The sequence below is a fragment of the Typopeltis vanoorti genome, chromosome 24, assembly GCF_054136105.1.
Source record: "Typopeltis vanoorti isolate ZY-2024b chromosome 24, IOZ_Tvanoo_1.0, whole genome shotgun sequence".
Classification (NCBI taxonomy): Eukaryota; Metazoa; Arthropoda; class Arachnida; order Uropygi; family Thelyphonidae; genus Typopeltis; species Typopeltis vanoorti.
In genome coordinates, this window is record NC_143572.1 from 65,531,929 (window position 1) to 65,550,418 (window position 18,490).

At 36.7% G+C, this 18,490-nt stretch overlaps 1 pseudogene across 1 annotated transcript in view; it reads right to left on the bottom strand.

Annotated features, from left to right (window-relative positions):
* Positions 1-12,010, bottom strand: part of LOC150093350 (acetylcholinesterase pseudogene) — a 29,463-nt pseudogene extending 17,453 nt beyond the window's left edge. Inside the window, exons 1-2 of the transcript XR_016550420.1 lie at positions 11,959-12,010; positions 1,011-2,598 (exon numbers count right to left, since the gene is read on the bottom strand). The product of XR_016550420.1 is annotated as an acetylcholinesterase pseudogene (transcript). The remainder of the gene's footprint in view (positions 1-1,010; positions 2,599-11,958) is intronic.
* Between the last annotated feature and the right edge of the window lie 6,480 nt (positions 12,011-18,490).

An 18,490-nucleotide genomic window follows, 5' to 3' on the forward strand; every position in this document is an offset into this window, starting at 1 on the left:
ATACATGACAATGCTATCGCCAATGTCCTCCACTACTGGTGAGCTAAAATAAGATCTAAGGTCTTGTAGAAGAATGGGATTTGTTATCAAACAGTCTTACAATCATCCTTATATCGAACATGTCAACCGATGTGAAGCCAATTTAGACAGGGGACGTCATGTGACCATAGTTTCGAGCAGATTGTGTAGACGTATGTAATAAGCTTCTTGTTAATTATTATACACCCTTAAGTAATATCCCCTAAAGCTGTCATTTCTCCCTGTAATCTTCTTTCATTTCTATTCTGTCTTATACTACCACACCAAACTGTATTCGGCTTCCTCGCAACCAGCGCGAGTTCCACCACATTTTCTAAACGTTTTGTAATTTTTGTCTAACATGGTACAATTAATTCGAAGAAGTGTTTTCTGTAGTAGATATGCTGTTTTTGTCGCATTTCGTTTAAAAAAAACTATGTTCAAAATTCATTTAGGATGCCAGAACTTTTATACAGACTTTTCACAAAGGTGTCAGCCGGTCTCAATAAGGAGGCCACTGGGAATTTCTTTCCAGAATCTCCCGGTTTTTTTTTACCTCTCAAAACAGGCAAATCGTCATGAGAATATCAATGGTTAGCAGATGTCGTACCAGCAGCATAGCCTCCTTACTTCTGATATAATAGCGAGCAAACAAAATAATGTTTCCTTTTTTAATATCCCCCATACAGTACTTCCTTAAACTGTTTATATATCATTATTGAGAAGGCAGTTAATGATTTTTCCTTGTCAGTATAGTTTCCAGTCTTTGGCTTTGATACGAAATGGATGGGTGGCCCTTCCTTTCTAATTCTCGGTATCTTCTCTTCTGGAACGCAAGTAAGAAACACACTGAACTGCTGAAATAGCAAAGGATGAAGACAAGCTTTCAAGCGATTTCTAAAACTCTAAAACTTGCCAGCGGTTTCCTCTGTGAAATAAAAAAAAAACACTCAAATATTTCTGTTTTATAAACAGTGAAAAAAAAAACTTACCCTGTTCTTGCAAAGTTGGCCCAGTATCTCATTATTCGACGTGACAGACGGACTTCTTCAGGAGTCGAATCACTGAATAAAGGAGTAAGAAATGAGCCAAGAACATAGGAAATATCAGCGGTGTGGGTAGCGCCCATCCAGTCAGGTAACTTGAAAGAGAATACAGATTGTGGCTTGGCATCGAATCTGTACAGATATACGTCGTTTCCAGCTTCAGCATAGCTCCTAGAAAACAGGTTAGCAGGACACACAAAATGTACGTCTGTTAGATATTGATCGACGCCACTGAGATAATTGAAATCTACCCAGTCAGTGTATTCTTGGATGATTGACTTCTGCGACATCTCGTCCTTGTAAGGGACGAATGTTTTCATTGCAAGTATGAACTGGTCGTAGGTGAGAGAAAGATCGTTAGATAATGTGAATATTTCAGGCAAGAAAAACATAGCACCCAAACCGCCCTCATTTAAGTTAGTTCCTATGAGGATACTTGTGTTGAAGAAGTTTTTTTTCTGTAGGGATACTTCTGGATCTTCTACAAGGAAATGTCCATCTACTACTACAGGAACAAAAGAGGATCCAGTCATGTAGCGTAATTTAGGTTCTTCTTCAGCAATTTCTTTTGCATCTTTTTGAATAAGGCATTCTAAAATGGAATCAACATCTTTGAAGTCATAAGGACAACCCAATGCTTTTGCTAAACGAAGTCCTTGATTAATACTTCTTGTTCTATTGTGCATCGCCCATGGCCCTACTGTTGAACCGCTCTGCATGATTGCTCTTTGGAAAAGGTTTTGACTGAGTGGAGAGAATAGATGGACACTCACAGATGCTGCTCCTGAACTCTGTCCAATAAGTGTTATGTTCTCAGGATCTCCACCAAATCGAGCAATGTTCTCTTTAACCCAACGAATGGCCATAAGTTGGTCTAGTAGTCCCACATTTCCTGGTGCGTCTGGATGATCCAAATATAGAAATCCAAACGGCCCAAGTCGGAAATTCATGGACACTACAATTACGTTTTCTTCTGAAACCCATCCTTGCATATCGAACAGAATCATACTTGATGACATCATTACATACCCACCTCCGTGTATCCATATCAATACGGATACGTTTCGTGGTGGTGGATGTGGTCGCCACACATTTAATTTTAGACAGTCTTCGCTATACGTCTTTGGCATTGAAGCTAATTGAATTCTCTCGAATATTTTAGTCCCTGAGTAAATTTTTTGCATGCAGTTGCTTGGTTTTTCAGTAGCGTCAAATACATCGGTCCAATTTTCGGCATCCTCTGGAGGACGGAAACGGTTTTTTCCCAATGGGGGTTTCGCGTATGGAATCCCGAAGAAAACCTCTACAGGCATCCCTTCTGTAGTTTTTATGATTTTTCCTTTAACAGGTCCTTTAGTGGTCTGCACAATGAGGTTTTCTGAGTGTGATTCTTCAGCGCTCGTCTTGTGAGATAAATAAAATGCTGTTATGGCGATGACAGCGAAATATCTCAAGTTCATCGTGCAAAAGTAAAGTTGTCTTAATGATTTCATATCGTTATGTCCCCACGTATTACCAATAACGATGATGCAATCTGCAAAGAAAGATTTTAAAGATTCAATGGACTTAGTATTGAACTATGAAAAATAAAAATATGCAAATATTTGTTGCAATGTGATTAAAATAAGTGTCATAATTAACAATGAGTATTAAATGTAAATAATAAATCTGATAGGGTTAGGAAATACATTTTCTCTGCGTCCATAGCGCAGTTGTAAGAATGACGCGTATGTTTACATATAGACAACAACTTTAGGTATTTTCTATTACATTATGTGCCTTTTTCGATTTTTAAGCTTACAAACGAAAATACATTTGGCAAGCAGCGTACCTTAGTGTCTTCAGTCCTCATGCTATAGACCTTGGCTCTCAGAAAGCGTAATAATGTAAATGATAATTATAATTATAAATGAAGTAGGGACCACTGAACGATAAAGTTAAAGAAAGGATATCAAAGTACACATGCGAAATTTCTTGGGATACAACTAGTTTATTTTTATTTTTTATTTTTTAATTTTTTTTGTGCAATCTACAAAAAAAAAAAAAAAAAAAACCAGCTAGTGACTTACATTCGCTAGCTGTTTTAGAGAGTAGGCGAGGTTGTTTTTAGCTCCCTCTAACGTTTGGTTGCAATTACAGTTTAATATTCACTGTAATCAGAAATAGCTGGCCCGAGACTATTTTAAGCAGCAACCAGTAAACAGACGTCTGAGAAGTGCTGCCATCTCGTGTCATTTGTAGAAAAAATAAAGAGCAACTACAAGCAAGAAGACGCTCTTCTTCAACATAACGTTGACAACATTCATTCAAATTTTCTATACAACACTGATCGACGTCTAAAGTTCTAGCGTTGTATTCGGTGGTCATTTTCGTTTTCAATTTCGGAAAATAAAAAAGAGAACCACCAGTGAAAAATCTGGCAAGAACTGCGTGCGTTCGACTACCATAGTGGATTTGGTAACTAAAATAGATTTCCTATTTGAAGCACGATTTGCATTAATACTGATAAGTGAAGGAGTGTTAAAGTTAATTTAGTAAGACCAATTATAATGACTAAATTTTTGAATGTTGGTTGATCATGGAGGATATCATATTTTCACCCATGATATATCAAGTTTTTACTTCTTTTAAAAGTGCTTCGCTACATTCAGTATTCATTTGATAATGGAATCACGTTACATTTGTCAGTGGTTCATACAGCAGTCTTTTGTTCAAATACTTTTGAGAAATTATGGTATTTCTAAAAGGTATATGGTATGGAAACTATTTCAAGTGAGCGGTAGAGTTTGCTGTTATAAACTGAAAATGTCTAGTAGTTAGTAGGAATACAATAGAACAGTTCTTGTTAGAGAGGGCTTTTAATGTTTTATACGTAAGATATATGAGAATGTGTCTGTAGACTTCATGGATGGAAATTATAATCAATCAGCAAACCTGTTTCTTAGGATTTTTTCAAGAAGTATTTTGGCAGCGTTCTCCCAATAAGTGAATCACAAAAAATAATAGAAATATAATAACAATAATAATTGCACACTTTTCATTCTGAGTAAAACGTCACAAACAATACATGGTAAGCTCTGTGCGTTAGAATTTTTGGTAGATGGTGTCCATCAGAGCATTGGAAAATTACTTTTCTATCGGAGTAAATCCCTGGTGGCAATAAAATTGTCTTTAGAGCTTATTTTATTTTACTTTTTTAATAGCGTGGAACGATTATTCCTTTCTAGAAAATTAAATACCATCGTTTATTATATGGTTATACAGATACACTACCTGCGAAAATGTCAACGGACTCCCCGATGGACAAGGTGCATCGTGCCATGCAACGAGTTAAGTGTTTATTCGGTATAAATTGGAGGAATGTGATGCTCCCAAGTCAGTTCAACCGTGTCACGATGAAATGGGTGCAAGAAGGAAACTGACGGAGTTTGAAAGAGGCGTTGTGATAGGGTGCCATGTTGCAGCCCTATATGTTCGGCAAACTGTGGAGAAATTGGGCCATTCCAGGTCAACAATCCTTTATTCCATAGTGACGTTGAAGCGCAAAGAGAGACTCAACTACAAGTGCTACCCACAGTGGATGACCTACCACACTCAACGAACGCAACAATAGGATGCTTCTAAGGATAACATGTAAAAACAGCCATTCCTCGGCTGATACGTTGAATCCGGAATTCCAGGATCGATTATAATACAAATATGCATAGAAACATTCAGAACTGAGGCTCACAACATAGGTTTCCATGGGTCGGGAAACCTATGTTGTGAGCCTCAGATGTGAACCTATGGGAAGACTGCAGTGATCATTGCGGTCTTCCCATAGGTTTCCATGGGAAGACCGCAATGATGCAAAGAGCGTGTGGTGGTCCGTGAAAAGTAGGATGTTGTAACATCCAGTGATCCAAATAATTGGAAACTTCAGAGGCATACATTGTGCTTCACGTGCAAGCGATATCTGAGAGAAAAAATCAGTTCATTAATCAATGGAAAAAGGGGGGCTACCAAGGGATTTTAAATATGTGAAATTAATTTATCAGTGGAGTTAATGCAGAAAAAATAAATAAATGCAGGAACCAGATCACTAACATTTTGGTAACGTATATTATCGCAATAACTGCCAGAAATTGGATGTGAAATTCTACTCATAGTCTTGAAACTGAAACATCTACAGACGACGCTCAAAAAGTTTATCAATTAATATATACAAGATAATCAAAATTTAAGGTATCTATCCTCTTTAACGCCTTGTGGAGCGCCATCCAGCGATACATATAATGCGAAATATGAGAGGTAGTCATTGGAATCATGAGGAAGCGATATCTCAGGAAGAAAGTAGTTCCAAAATTAACAGCCATGGACGTTGTAAACACCAAATCCAAGGAATGTGCATATCACGCAACTCGGCAATTGCTAGGATGGATTAAAAAGATTGGACACCGGATTTTTCCCTTCCTTCTGCTTTGCTGGTGAAGCTGTACTTCCTAAACAGTTGCAATTCTGTTGCTGCACTTCGCGAATTTCGTCGCCTGAACAAATGTCGACGAGGTGCACTATCTCCATGTGCTCTGCGACGAATGATTAGTCATTTTGAAGAAACGGGATCGTTGAGAGTAATACCTGGCAGAGAGTTGTGGAGCAGACCATGAATAACAGCGTTGGTTCCTGCAGTGTACGCAACACACGAATGTGCCTTGTCCAACTGTATAGAAAATACTACGGAATATTCTCCATTTTACCCATTCAAGATACTCGCTTTAACATTCCTTGCTCTAGAGAAGTTGGACGTTGCATAGCTATGGATGGTTTTGTGAGGAGATGAGACTCACTGTCACCAGAACGGAGCTGTGAATACCCCCAATTGCCAGAGGGTATTCACAGTATGGGCTCCACCAAACCTGCATGCAGTCCAATAAAATCCTTTGCATTCATCCAAAGTTACTGTCTGGTGCGAGTTTGCTTCGTTTATCATGGGACCATTCTTCTCTGAGGACATTCGTCAGTCGGGTCCTGTGACCTTCTCAGTTACTGCTGAGAGGTATCACGATATGATAAGCAATTTTGGTGTGTCACAGCTACAGCAGTGTATGTGCATGGATTCAGTGATTTTCATGCAGGATGGGGCCCTTCCACACATCGCTCAATCCGTAGGAGGTTCTTTGAGAACATTTCGCGGAAGCCAGAGTGATCAGCCATGCTTTTTCCACTGCATGGTTGACTTATAAATGTGATCATCACACCCCTTGTGACTTGTGATACTAGTCACAAGGGGTGTAATGATCTATATCTCAATGATATAGTTTATAAGGATCATCCTGATAATTTGCGGGCGCTGAAAGAAAGCAAAACGTAGCATGTGCGTAACATCAGTCCCGACCAGCTGCGTTCTACCGTTGAACACACTGTGCACAGGATGCAGTTTGTGACATACTGGGAAGGGCAGCACACAGAACAGTGCAGCCTGTGAATGCATCATGGAAATGAATAAAAGTATGACATTTATGCTTGTGTCGCTTTTTTATATTCTATATTACATTTCTGTATTGTTGTAGATATATAATACACAATACAGCGCCCCATGGTGGTGATTTTTAACTACTTTTTCCCCCTCAAATATCGCTTCCGCATTACGCACAATGTATTTCTGAAAGTTTCGCAGGATTTTATTTTATTTTACATTACAAGTCCGGTCGTGAAGCCTCTTACTAACATGTAGCAGAAGAAAGGACTCAGAGATCTGATGAACAATCAGACAGCAGACGAACTTTTTCTATGCTTCTTTTCAACCATTTTATGTAAGCAACTTTGGACTAACATTCCAGTGAAAAGTGTGGAAATCGAATCCCAAAGAGAGTAGGACACAGAATACTCCCTACTTCCTTTGGAAAATAAAAGAATATAGAAAGTAATTTATATCTTTTATTTTTTTTATCACTGCACCACACAGAACAATGTTTACCTTGTTTTTTTAAGGAAATCTTAATAAAAATAAATATCCAATCAGTGACTATGAGCAGAGAAATAATAGACATAAAAACATACGCGAAATTCTACCAAAATACTTACACGTAACGTGACTCCACTTAATTATTATTATTTTTGCTATTAAAAACACTAATTTTAAATAATATAACTACTACGCTATCCTAACATAAAATAACAAAACATTTAAAAACAAAACTTTATAAATTACAACAAAAACTTCATCTGCCCACAATTAAACCACGGACTCTTTCATTTTGAAAACAAAACTCAAACAGCGTGTAATTCAACATACGATGCAGCAGTCGAAATATCAGACGATATCTCTAAGTGAACTGTACCAAAACAAACACTGGCATTTTTTTTAATAAAAAATTAATGGTATTGTTATTATTACTATTATTATTATAAATTACATGACACCTTCATGGAGTTTAAAGGACTCATCGAAAGAAGTACATTATACTATGCAACCCACCGTCTACACTATTTTATCACCTATTCACGAATGTACAGTACACTAATTCACCATCCATACTGTACCATCTACCGTCCACTAATATATTTTTGCTATTATTGTTTATATTCTCTAACCGATGATAAAGTAACCTTCAGTTGAAATTATAAAGAGAAAATATACATTATATATATATATACAATGTTCTTTCTATAACGTGATTATGTTTAACAGAATTTGTTCATACATACTATACTAATGGTGTCTAAAAACTACGGACGAAAACTATTTCTGAAGATTACAACCGGACGAATCAGCTTGTGGCAATTTGTATAACTGACGATTTCGAGTAGAAAACTGGTGCACATTCATATTTTAATCGCGCGCAAGGAGTCACGTGGTAGCATGAACAGGATAAAAGCAAAAGTTACGCTAAAAAATGTGTTTGAGACCTCACTGCAGACCTCCAACTTAAGGGATTTAGCCCAATTAAAGTCAGCCGAATGCGGAGAGCTGATAAAACACCCTATCCCCTAATTCTAGTGGAAATAAGCAAAGAACAAAAACATATATACAATCTCCAAACCATCTGTGATCTAGTCATAAAAGTTGAGGCATTGAAACATAAATCAACTACAACCCAGTGCCATAGATGCCAGAAGATTGGGCATGCCCAACGATGCTGCAAGGCTGAATTTCGTTGCGTTAAATGTGGTGGCAAACATGCATCAAATGAATGCCATAAACCTCGTACACTTCCAGCAAAGTGTGCAAACTGCGGAGGACCACACCCTGCAAACTATAGAGGCTGTATGGCATTTCCTCAAAACCAAAAATTACAACTCAAAACCAGTAAACCTCTTCAAGAACAAGCGTCCTCCCATCAAACCATAGTCTCCACAACGGATGGAAGATCGTATGCTGAAGTTACAAGATCAACCTTCCAAAAAGACCCAAAACCAAAGCAGTCACAGCAAACCAACAAACCTATCCTACTGAACATAACAAGCCACTTAGGTGAAATGCTTACTGAACTCCAACAAACCAACCCAACTCAAGAAGCCAAAGATATCATCTTAAGGCATACACAATCACTCTTTATGGAAATTCTTAATGGATAAATCTAAAAGAAAACCGAAATCATTACAAATTGTTTCATGGAATGCAAATGGTTTATCTATCAAATTACAGGAGCTGCAGGAGTTTGCAGCAGAAACTCAAGACATCATCCTCATAAATGAAACACATCTTCGTCCAAGTGACAAAATCAGAATCAATAGTTATAGCACTTACCGTACAGACAGATGCTTTGCTAGAGGTGGAGGCACTGCCATCTTTGTGAAAAGTAACATAAAACATAATTCAATAGCAGAACCCCAAACAGAACACATGGAAACTACAGGAATAGAAATACATATGGAAAACACAAGCAGCATTACGATATATGCAGCCTACAACCCCCCAAATAAAAAACTCCTTGAATCTGACTTAGAGGTGATACTAAATACAGGCAGAGCAGTGATTATAGCCAGAGATCTTAATGCCAAACACTCAGTCTGGAACAGCAGAAACTCAAATATTAACAGAAGAATACTCAACTCTTACACCACTTCAAGAAATATAACAGTAATAGGACCCACTGAACCCACACATTATGGAGCTACCGGTCGTCCTGATGTACTAGATATAGCTATATTAAAAAACATAGCGCACAGCTATCAGATACAAGCAATCAACGACTTAAGTTCTGATCATAACCCCATCATATTACAACTACGCCATACAAGATATAACAGAAAACACCACCACATTTATAAATTGGAAACAACTTCCCTCAGCCTTCCAGGAAAACCTTGGTCCAATACCGCATATAACATCTGCTGAAGATGTAGAAAAAGCAGTGAAGACTCTTGAAAAACAACTGCTGACAGCTATAACGCAGGTAACAAATATAACCAAATGTACACCATCAAATAAACTTCCACAGGATATAAAACGTCTTATCCAAGAGAAAAACAGATTTAGAAGACAATATCAGAGAACAATGGACCCAGCGGATAAACAAGCAGTCAATAGAGCAACAAACAAGGTTCGATATGCCCTAAAGGACCACCGTAACCAACTCTGGAATAACAAAATTCTCCAATTAAACACAGAGGATCAATCAATATGGAAAATGATGAAATCACTCCATTCAAAGCGTTTTACATTTCCTCCAATCCAAGGTGAATCTAATGTTGTCTACAACGACGAGGAAAAAGCTGAAGCATTTGCTGACAGTTTAGAAAAACAATGCAGCCCCAATTATATCAATACAGATATAAATTTCATAAGTAAAATTCACACCCAAGTGCGTAAAATAACTCAAAATGCCTCATTCCAATCCAATAACAAATCCATGTCACCAACAGAAGTATACGAGGTTTTAAGAAAACTAAATAACAAAAAGGTTCCAGGTCCAGATGGAATAACAAATAAGTTACTCAAGTTACTTCCTCGCAAAGGGGTTATGCATCTAGTAGCCATCATTAATGCCATCCTCCGGCTAAATTATTTCCCACAACGATGGAAAATTGCCGACGTTTTCCTAATTCCCAAACCTGGGAAAAATACACAGTTTCCTGAAAATTACAGACCAATCAGCCTTCTTTCATGCATAGGTAAGATAGCCGAACGTGCTATTCTCACACGGCTTCAAGAGGCAACAGATATCAACCATATAATTCAAGATGAACAATTCGGCTTTAGGAAATATCACTCCACAACGCTACAAATTTACAGTTATCGAACATATAACCCAAGGGTATGAATGGCACCAACACATTGGCGCAGTTTTTCTGGACATCACTCAGGCATTTGATAGAGTATGGCATCATGGACTAATTTTTAAACTACACGAAGTTGGTATTCCATTGCCACTAGTGCTACTTATCAAATCATATCTACACAACAGAAAATTTAAAATAAAACTCAACGGTATCACATCCACAGAGAGGAGAATCACGGCCGGAGTACCTCAAGGCTCTCTACTATCTCCCTTACTCTTCTCCATATACATGGTAGATCTCCCCAAACTGTCTCCAGCTATCACCGCTCTGTATGCCGACGATACAATCATTATAGCCAGATCCCTCTGTCCACACCTGGCCACAATCAAGCTGCAGAGAGTTGGAGGATTGGTACACCAAGTGGCGTATCGCAATTAATCCAAACAAAAGCTCTGCAGTACTTTTCACCAGACGTAAAGCAGAACCGAATACAAGCATACAAATGTTTGGTAAAATCATCCCTTGGCGCAATTCTACCAAATATCTGGGAATTCATCTTGATAGATGTCTAAACTTCAAGTCACATATGGATAGTGTTGCCACTAAGGCAAGTCAGACTATAGCACAGCTATATCCACTTTTGAACAGGAACAGCTTCCTAAGCATAAGCAACAAAATCTTACTTTTCAAATCGGTAATCAGACCGCAACTAACTTATGCCTCTCCAACCTGGGGTCACACGACTAAAAGCAACATCAACAGACTTCAGATAATACAGAATAAATGCCTAAGAATGGCATTTAATGCCCCATGGTTCATCAGAAACATCCAGTTACATCAAGAAGCCAATCTTCCAGTTATTAAGACCTGCATGACAAGCATTGCAGAGAAATTCTTCACAATCACGGATAATCACCCAAATCAGTTAGTTCGACAGGCAGCGGACTACAAGCCCTCAGATCGTTTCAAACATAAAATCCGAAATCCTCCATCGCAAGAGAAAGCTGATACAGCCTCAATGCTCACAATGAGCGGGTAAATTACCCACAATAATCTCATCATCCACAATCTAAAATCCAGATGAATGGATAAAGAGTCAAGGACTCAGTCCATCAACCAATTAAGTTCAAGTTCAAAATGTGTTTGAAGGAAGCCTCTTTCGTGAAGGAATAAACTTGGAAAATGTCTGGCAATTAAAATGATGTCTTGTAAATTAAAATAAAATCTGGTAATTAAATTGATGTATTTTAAAGACATCATTTTAATTACAAATGCGTAATTTGTAATTAAAAACGTATTACAATTTAATTTGTACGAAATTTGTAACACATTTTTGTGTAAAATAATTTACTAGTATGCTGGCAATAAATTTATGTCCACATTTGGCTGTAATCATGATTTTTTTATTTTTTTTTTCATATGCAAGTAAATATGTAGCTCGACTTTCAAAGTATGGTGAGTAGGAGTACTACAAACAATATTCTAAATATTTTAGAATTCATTTCCGTTACATATTAAACAAACATAGAAATATTAGTTATGCTTAAGTAAAATATATTACATAAATTTAGAGAATAAACAGAATAAAATGAAAAATGAACGGCAAAATTATTAACATTCTTTATTATTAATTTTCTTAGTATTATATGAATTAATATCTGGAAGCGTATATGTTATGATAAAAACTTACATTTTTGTCTTAAAAATTAGGCTTTACCTGTAGAATACTTCACTTCTATGTATGGTTATATTTTCAATACGCTTGAATTAGTTTATTACCATAATAAAATACAGATAATTATTAACTTTCATTAATTTTACCACTTCATATGGTACCAGTGTCGCTTTCAGTCGCAACTATAATACTGTGTCTGATATGCACAACAGTGGAACTGTTTATAATGAAAAGATAACCTTCAGAGTTTTAATTTTAAAAGTTGTCTCGTTTTATCTGGTTATTATATCTTCCCGAATGCAGTCTTCACTTTTCCTTAATGCAAACATTCTAAGAGATATTCATCTTTATTTCACGTAATTTTTTTTAATATATTTATTCTCTTTTCCTTTCTTTCAAGTAATCCGATTATTAGCCTGACATTGAAGGTTTACATCAGGATAATTTAACAATAGGTGTCGCTGTGAGTGCAAACAATTACAGAACGTATAGCAGAAACGAAATTAACAGTTTTAATTTTAATATTTTTATATTACGGATTTGTATGGTCCTGAAATAAACGATGAAAATTATTTCAATGATAGAAAAGATACAAATAAATGTTATGCTTTATTCAATGGTTATGATAGTCGTTAAATTAAGACATTTTAGAATAAATTTTTCTGTTCGTTCCCCCTTCACAAAATTGTACCAATTCTGGTGGGAAGGGATTAATAAATTAAATCTTGCCATTAAAATTAATTAATTTATTCATATCCGTTTTTCAACTTAAATCATTATATCAACAATAACAATCTATAAGTGAAATTAATAATTAGTAGGAGCTCATGACATGGAATATTGCTTCTTTTTTTTTTTTTTAACCTCAAAAATGCTCGGACTTCGTGACGCAGTCACAACATGTTATAGCTTTGCGCATCCCGAACTACTAAAATATAATTTAATAATGACTACCTAATCCTTTTAAAAATCAGAAATGACAAGTTGAGACTGCGACTTCATATTGGTTTGCTGCAGACAGGAATCATTTGAAAATAAATGAATTAGTTAACATCCTTCATTCCCATGGAGAGTAGGCGGAGCTCCTTTATCCATGACTTTTTGAAGATTGGTCGGCGGCCTGTCTCCTTCCTTCAAGTTTTCAATGATAGTGAGCCCAAACTATCAGTGAATCGAGGCTTTGAGAGGGAGAGAAGGGAGAATGGCAGACAACTGTAGCCAGTTCATGGCGCTAATTGTTAACACTCGTCTATTTTGTAATAATGACAGTTCTACACACTTTTTTTTTTTTTTCATTTTTGTTCGCTTGCTGCGGGTGGACAAAGGCAAAGGTGAACACGTATAAACTTAAAGGTTAAAGGAATTTGCTCTATGAATATTGTTCTGAAGCTGAACTATTTCTTAACGCCCTTGATTATGAACATTTCTCATGAATTTTTCTTGAGTTTGGATGAAAGGTGGCAATGGTAGAGAAAGTGCTACTACTATTATGCTGATGCTGTTGTTATCTTGACTTTCTGCGAATTAACTAAGACTAAGGCCAATGTGTTATGTCTGTTCATTGTGTGTGTGTGTTCTTCTAGTCTGTTTATCTGTTTTGCAGAAACGCTTTTTACGGGAAACTTTGTCACTTCCGTATGAAATACAATAGAGAGACGAAAAGAAACAGAGAGAGAGAGAGAGAGAGAGAGAGAGAGAGAGAGAGAGAGAGAGAGAGAGAGCTTAAATGGTCCCATCTTAGATTAATTAATTAAGTTCTTTTTTTTTTTTTTTTGATATAGCACAGTAAATGCATATCCTAGAATTTTGTTTTGAGTTTAAAGTCCAGATTTTTCGATCAAAGGTATATGCATACTTCTGACTACACTGGAATTTGTATATTCTAATTTCGATGTTCTAATTTCCTTTTACGTATTTCCACAAGTTTATTCAATTCCTTTACTTATATTTTAGTTTCTTTGAGTTACTGTATGCGATGTTAATACATCGGTTTTTCAATAGATTACAGTACTAATGCTTATTATTATCTATTCATTATTTCTACTACTGAAAGGTTTCTGTTTAAGCCATCAACCATGCGAGTATCTGAGTGACAGTCTCCAGTATTATTTGTCGTTTCTCAGTATGATTTCGGGTTGTACTTTTTCCCTATGCATCAGTTATTGCTTTAGCTAATGTTTTACCATGGGATGGTATCGGAAAGTTGCCTTAGATTCTATCTTACCATATTATAATGATTTGTTTCCTCAATATTTTATCATTCAGAGTTGTTTACCATGAGATCAGTGTTTGTCATTAGTCTTAAAGGAAGATTAAATTCTTCCTTTAATGTTGTTTCTCAGAAGGTTAACATGAAAGGAGATGTGTTTTTATTAATAACACGCGTGTAGAATACAAACTGCCGATTTATTAAACTGAAGGATTAAACGAGAAAATCAAGCTCGATTCTGCTAAAGTATCAAGCTTGATTTTCTCGTTTAATCCTTCAGTTTATAATCTTTCTGTAAATACGCCCGTATTTACAGGCGTATTTGACGCAACCATTTTCACGGCATTTTTGGGAAATACTTATTTTATTGAAAAATAATTGTACATTTTTGAAAATAATTATAACATCTTATCATATATTGATCAAAAACAATTCCAGAAAATAACGAGCCAAGAGGCTATTTTTCCGGCGAAATAAATTAAGTTTAAGGGAGATAGGAAATCCCGTATTATTCTGCAGCTGGGTACGAAACTCGGATCGAAATCCATCGAAATCCAAGAGTTTCATGCCGAAGAACTATCGGCGAGTCCAAGCGTAAGTAATCACTTGGGTAGTACAATATTAAGGATAGTGACGAAATTTGCTCCACCTTTGCTCCGAGTTGCCCTACTGTTGTACTACCCAAGTGATTACTTACGCTTGGACTCGCCGATAGCTCTTCGGTATGAAACTCTTGGATTTCGATGGATTTCGATCCGAGTTTTGTACCCGGCTGTAGAATAATATGGGATTTCCTATCTCCCTTAAACTTAATTCCCGAGAATTTCGTTGTAAAACAATTATGTATCAAGGGAAAAAAATGTACGATTACAATAATTGTTTTAATCTTCATACTTATCTTCAGAGCTACTTCTGAAATCTCTTGCGTATTTGAAACAGAATCATTACTTTCTTCAAACAATAAATCATCTTCATTACCATCAAGGGCATTACTAAAGCCACTCTTCTTAAATTATTTAATAATAATCCCTGTTCTATTCACACATTCACACACTCCTGAAATTGCAGAATTCTTTTACCACTTGGTTTTACTTAAAAATCTGAAAACTTCATTCAGTTATTCCACTTGTCCTTCGTGAATCTTTAAAATGACTTATTAATGGAGACATCTAAAGGTTGTAGCTGATTGGTTAAACCTCCTGAAATTAAAGTTAACAGAGTTTTCAACTTACTAAATTTATTCTTAATAGCCTGAGTTTTGTTGCAACGAAACTGATCCTATACCAGCAAAGCTGGTTTCTTTAACATTCCAGGACGCCTGAACCTTGCTTTTTTTTTATTTCTATTTGAACTAGAAATAGAATTTACTAGGTGAACCTGTAAATTCAACAATACAGTCTGTTGCTAATCGTTTTGATTGGTAAATAATCATTTTTGTGGATACTAAAAAAAACAGATTTTCTGTTGCGTAATACCCACATTTTTAATTCTTCCTCAAGTGCTGGCCATTTTACAATTCCTTGATGGATACTGTGTTTATTACGTTAATCTCTTTTAAGTCCTGTTCTCGTTTTCTCCAAGTTCGTATTATTTTTTCAGTTGGCCGAGACCCAAAATACCGTGCTGCTACTCTATTGCCATTTTCCTTTTGCATATGCAATAACGCCGTTTGAACTAATATCAATGTCTGCGTTGGTTTTGAGCCATGGATTAATAATGGAAATAATCTTAATCACTAGTACATCGGTAGTTCTATTGCACTCGAAACATTGTTAGACACGTGACTTGTCCCTGTCTATATTAAACTGCGCAAGTGCAACTGTGGAGTCCCGGATTGTCAACTTTCGAGAGATGCATTAAACCCTATTTCACTATATATTTTTATGTATTTTTAGGGGAAATAATATGATTTACAACTAAGCTATCACGAATTGTCGCGTTATTAAGCGTAATCCCCATTCAAGGAAATTTGTAAGAAAGGTTTAGCTGTGACGTCACGGTTTAGGAAAACTATTTCTAAGCCGTACTTCAGAAGGAGACAAAGTGTGCGATTTTCTCCTAGCATTAACTCTAACTCAAATATCGACCTAACAATAATACTTGTTACTATGAGGATCACAAGATGTCGGCAGTCTGTAGTGTTCCGTTCACCTACTTGTTTAGCGCAAGTTGGCGCATATGATAGTCAACTTCTGGTGACAGAGAAGGGTAGAGATGACGAACAGTTGGATGTAATGTCATCAGAAATTAGAAGTCCACTAGCTTCTTGTAGGTGTCAAAGATCAGTAACTCATATATGTCGTCAACGTAACGCTGACAAGACATTTCGTTATGTTTTGAAACAATTTTTCAATTTCATAGTACAGATGTTTGTCTGGTTTGTCCCAACCGTATATTTTTAAAATCCTTATTGTTTAACTCTATAAATGATGAAAACCATTGCAAAGATTGCGGGCTCAAACTCACGAATGTCAAACTGTTTGCAATGGAGATGATCACCAACTCAGGCCTGAAGTTTCACTAGTTGGTCAATGATCACCAGTATGGGTTCTATCACTTTAGCTCCATGTCGAGTCCAGTATCAGAACATCACGTACCTCTGGGTATATGCAACAGAAACCTTTTGTCGCTTTTTATTGTAATAATAATAACAGCAGTAACATCATCTGAGTTGGCGTTATTGTTGCTTCAAAACTAAGGCTATGAGACGAGTGTATTATCTGTGACTGCACATCTACTGCTTGTGGGCCAGTTTTCCAGAACAAAACACCCGAATTTCTGGAAGAAAATCCATCTTTCCTCCATATGACATCGGATAACTAATTTTCAGCTGATAAGCATTTATGAACGATCCTCGCATTCCAGATACAATTCGAATTCGAACCTAGGTCTTTGCAACCAAACGGTATCGTCGATACCTGCTGGGCGCTACGGAGACGACAGTAAATAGATGCGTGATTAACAAATTGACCGATCATCTCAAAATGTCATATCATGCAAATTACACTGTGTGCTGGGCTCAAGATGAAATACGCAACAGCCATTCACAGTCCAAGTTCCGACCTATCAGAACTCTCAAGTGAAAACCCATTAAATCTCTCCCTCTCTCTCTCTCTCTCTCTCTCTCTCTCTCTCTCTCCTTTTTTAATTCCATTTACATCTCCAATGCTGGAAGTTGTAGTCCTTCTGGAACAGCTTTGCTCAGTAGCTGCTTGAGAACTACAACTTTCAGCTTTTCCAAAAGAACATCATACGTTCTTCAACCTTAATCAGTGCCTTTTCTTAATACTTGTTTTCTGATCTTATAATAATTATTATTATATTATTATACGAGCCCTCCAGGAAGTTACGAACTCATCAAGGAAGGCTATAAATTACCCAAATCAACTCTCATACCTTCCCTTAAATTCATTGACACTAGATGCGCTCTTCCCCTAACGACAAACTATTCCACTGCTCTATGAGAGAAAAACCTGGCACTTACCCCTTTCTTGACTGCGAAGAAACTTAACTTCTATGGATGACCCGGTGTGATATATCTCTATCATATTACACCTCTTTCTCCTGTTAACAGTCTGTAATCCAAATACTCGCAATCAGTCCTCATAATCTAAATCCCATAATCTGGATATAATCTTTATAACTCTTTATAACAGCCGACAACCTTGATATATAAGGAAAAGGAAGTCACTTTCCTCTTTTATAAGACCTTGATACGACCACAATAATCCAAGTGTGGTCGTATCAAGGTCTTATAAAAGAGGAAAGTGACTTCCTTTTCCTTATATATCAAGGTTCGCTTCAACATCGCAATTATCCTCTGAGCTGTAATTGAAACTCGTGCTGTGTGACTTTTGAACATCAAATTGCTATCTACCATTACGCCAAGATCCCTAGCCTCATCAATTTTTGTAGCATAATCCCGGTAAATATGCAGCTGGAAATCTCATCACGCCGAAGTGCATAAATTTACACTCACTACCATTAAACCGACAGCCATTTTCTTTTGCCCGAATTTCCAGCCTATTCAAATCATTTTGTAAGTGCTTAAATTCGGTAGCATTCTTGATTGCCCTGCCTCTCTTCGCATCGCATCATCGGAAAACAATTGCACATCTGATGTTAGACCCTTCCTAATGTCGTTAATGTATAGATTGAACAACAATGGCCCAAGAACTGAACCCCGAGGCACATCGCTGGTAATCTTAAATTTGGCAGATTCACACCCACTGTATACCACTTTTTGTTATCTGTCGGTCAACCATCCCTTGGTCCAAGTCAAGAGTTTATATTCCAATCGCATATTCTCCAGTTTATGAAACAGCCTTTAGTGTGGTA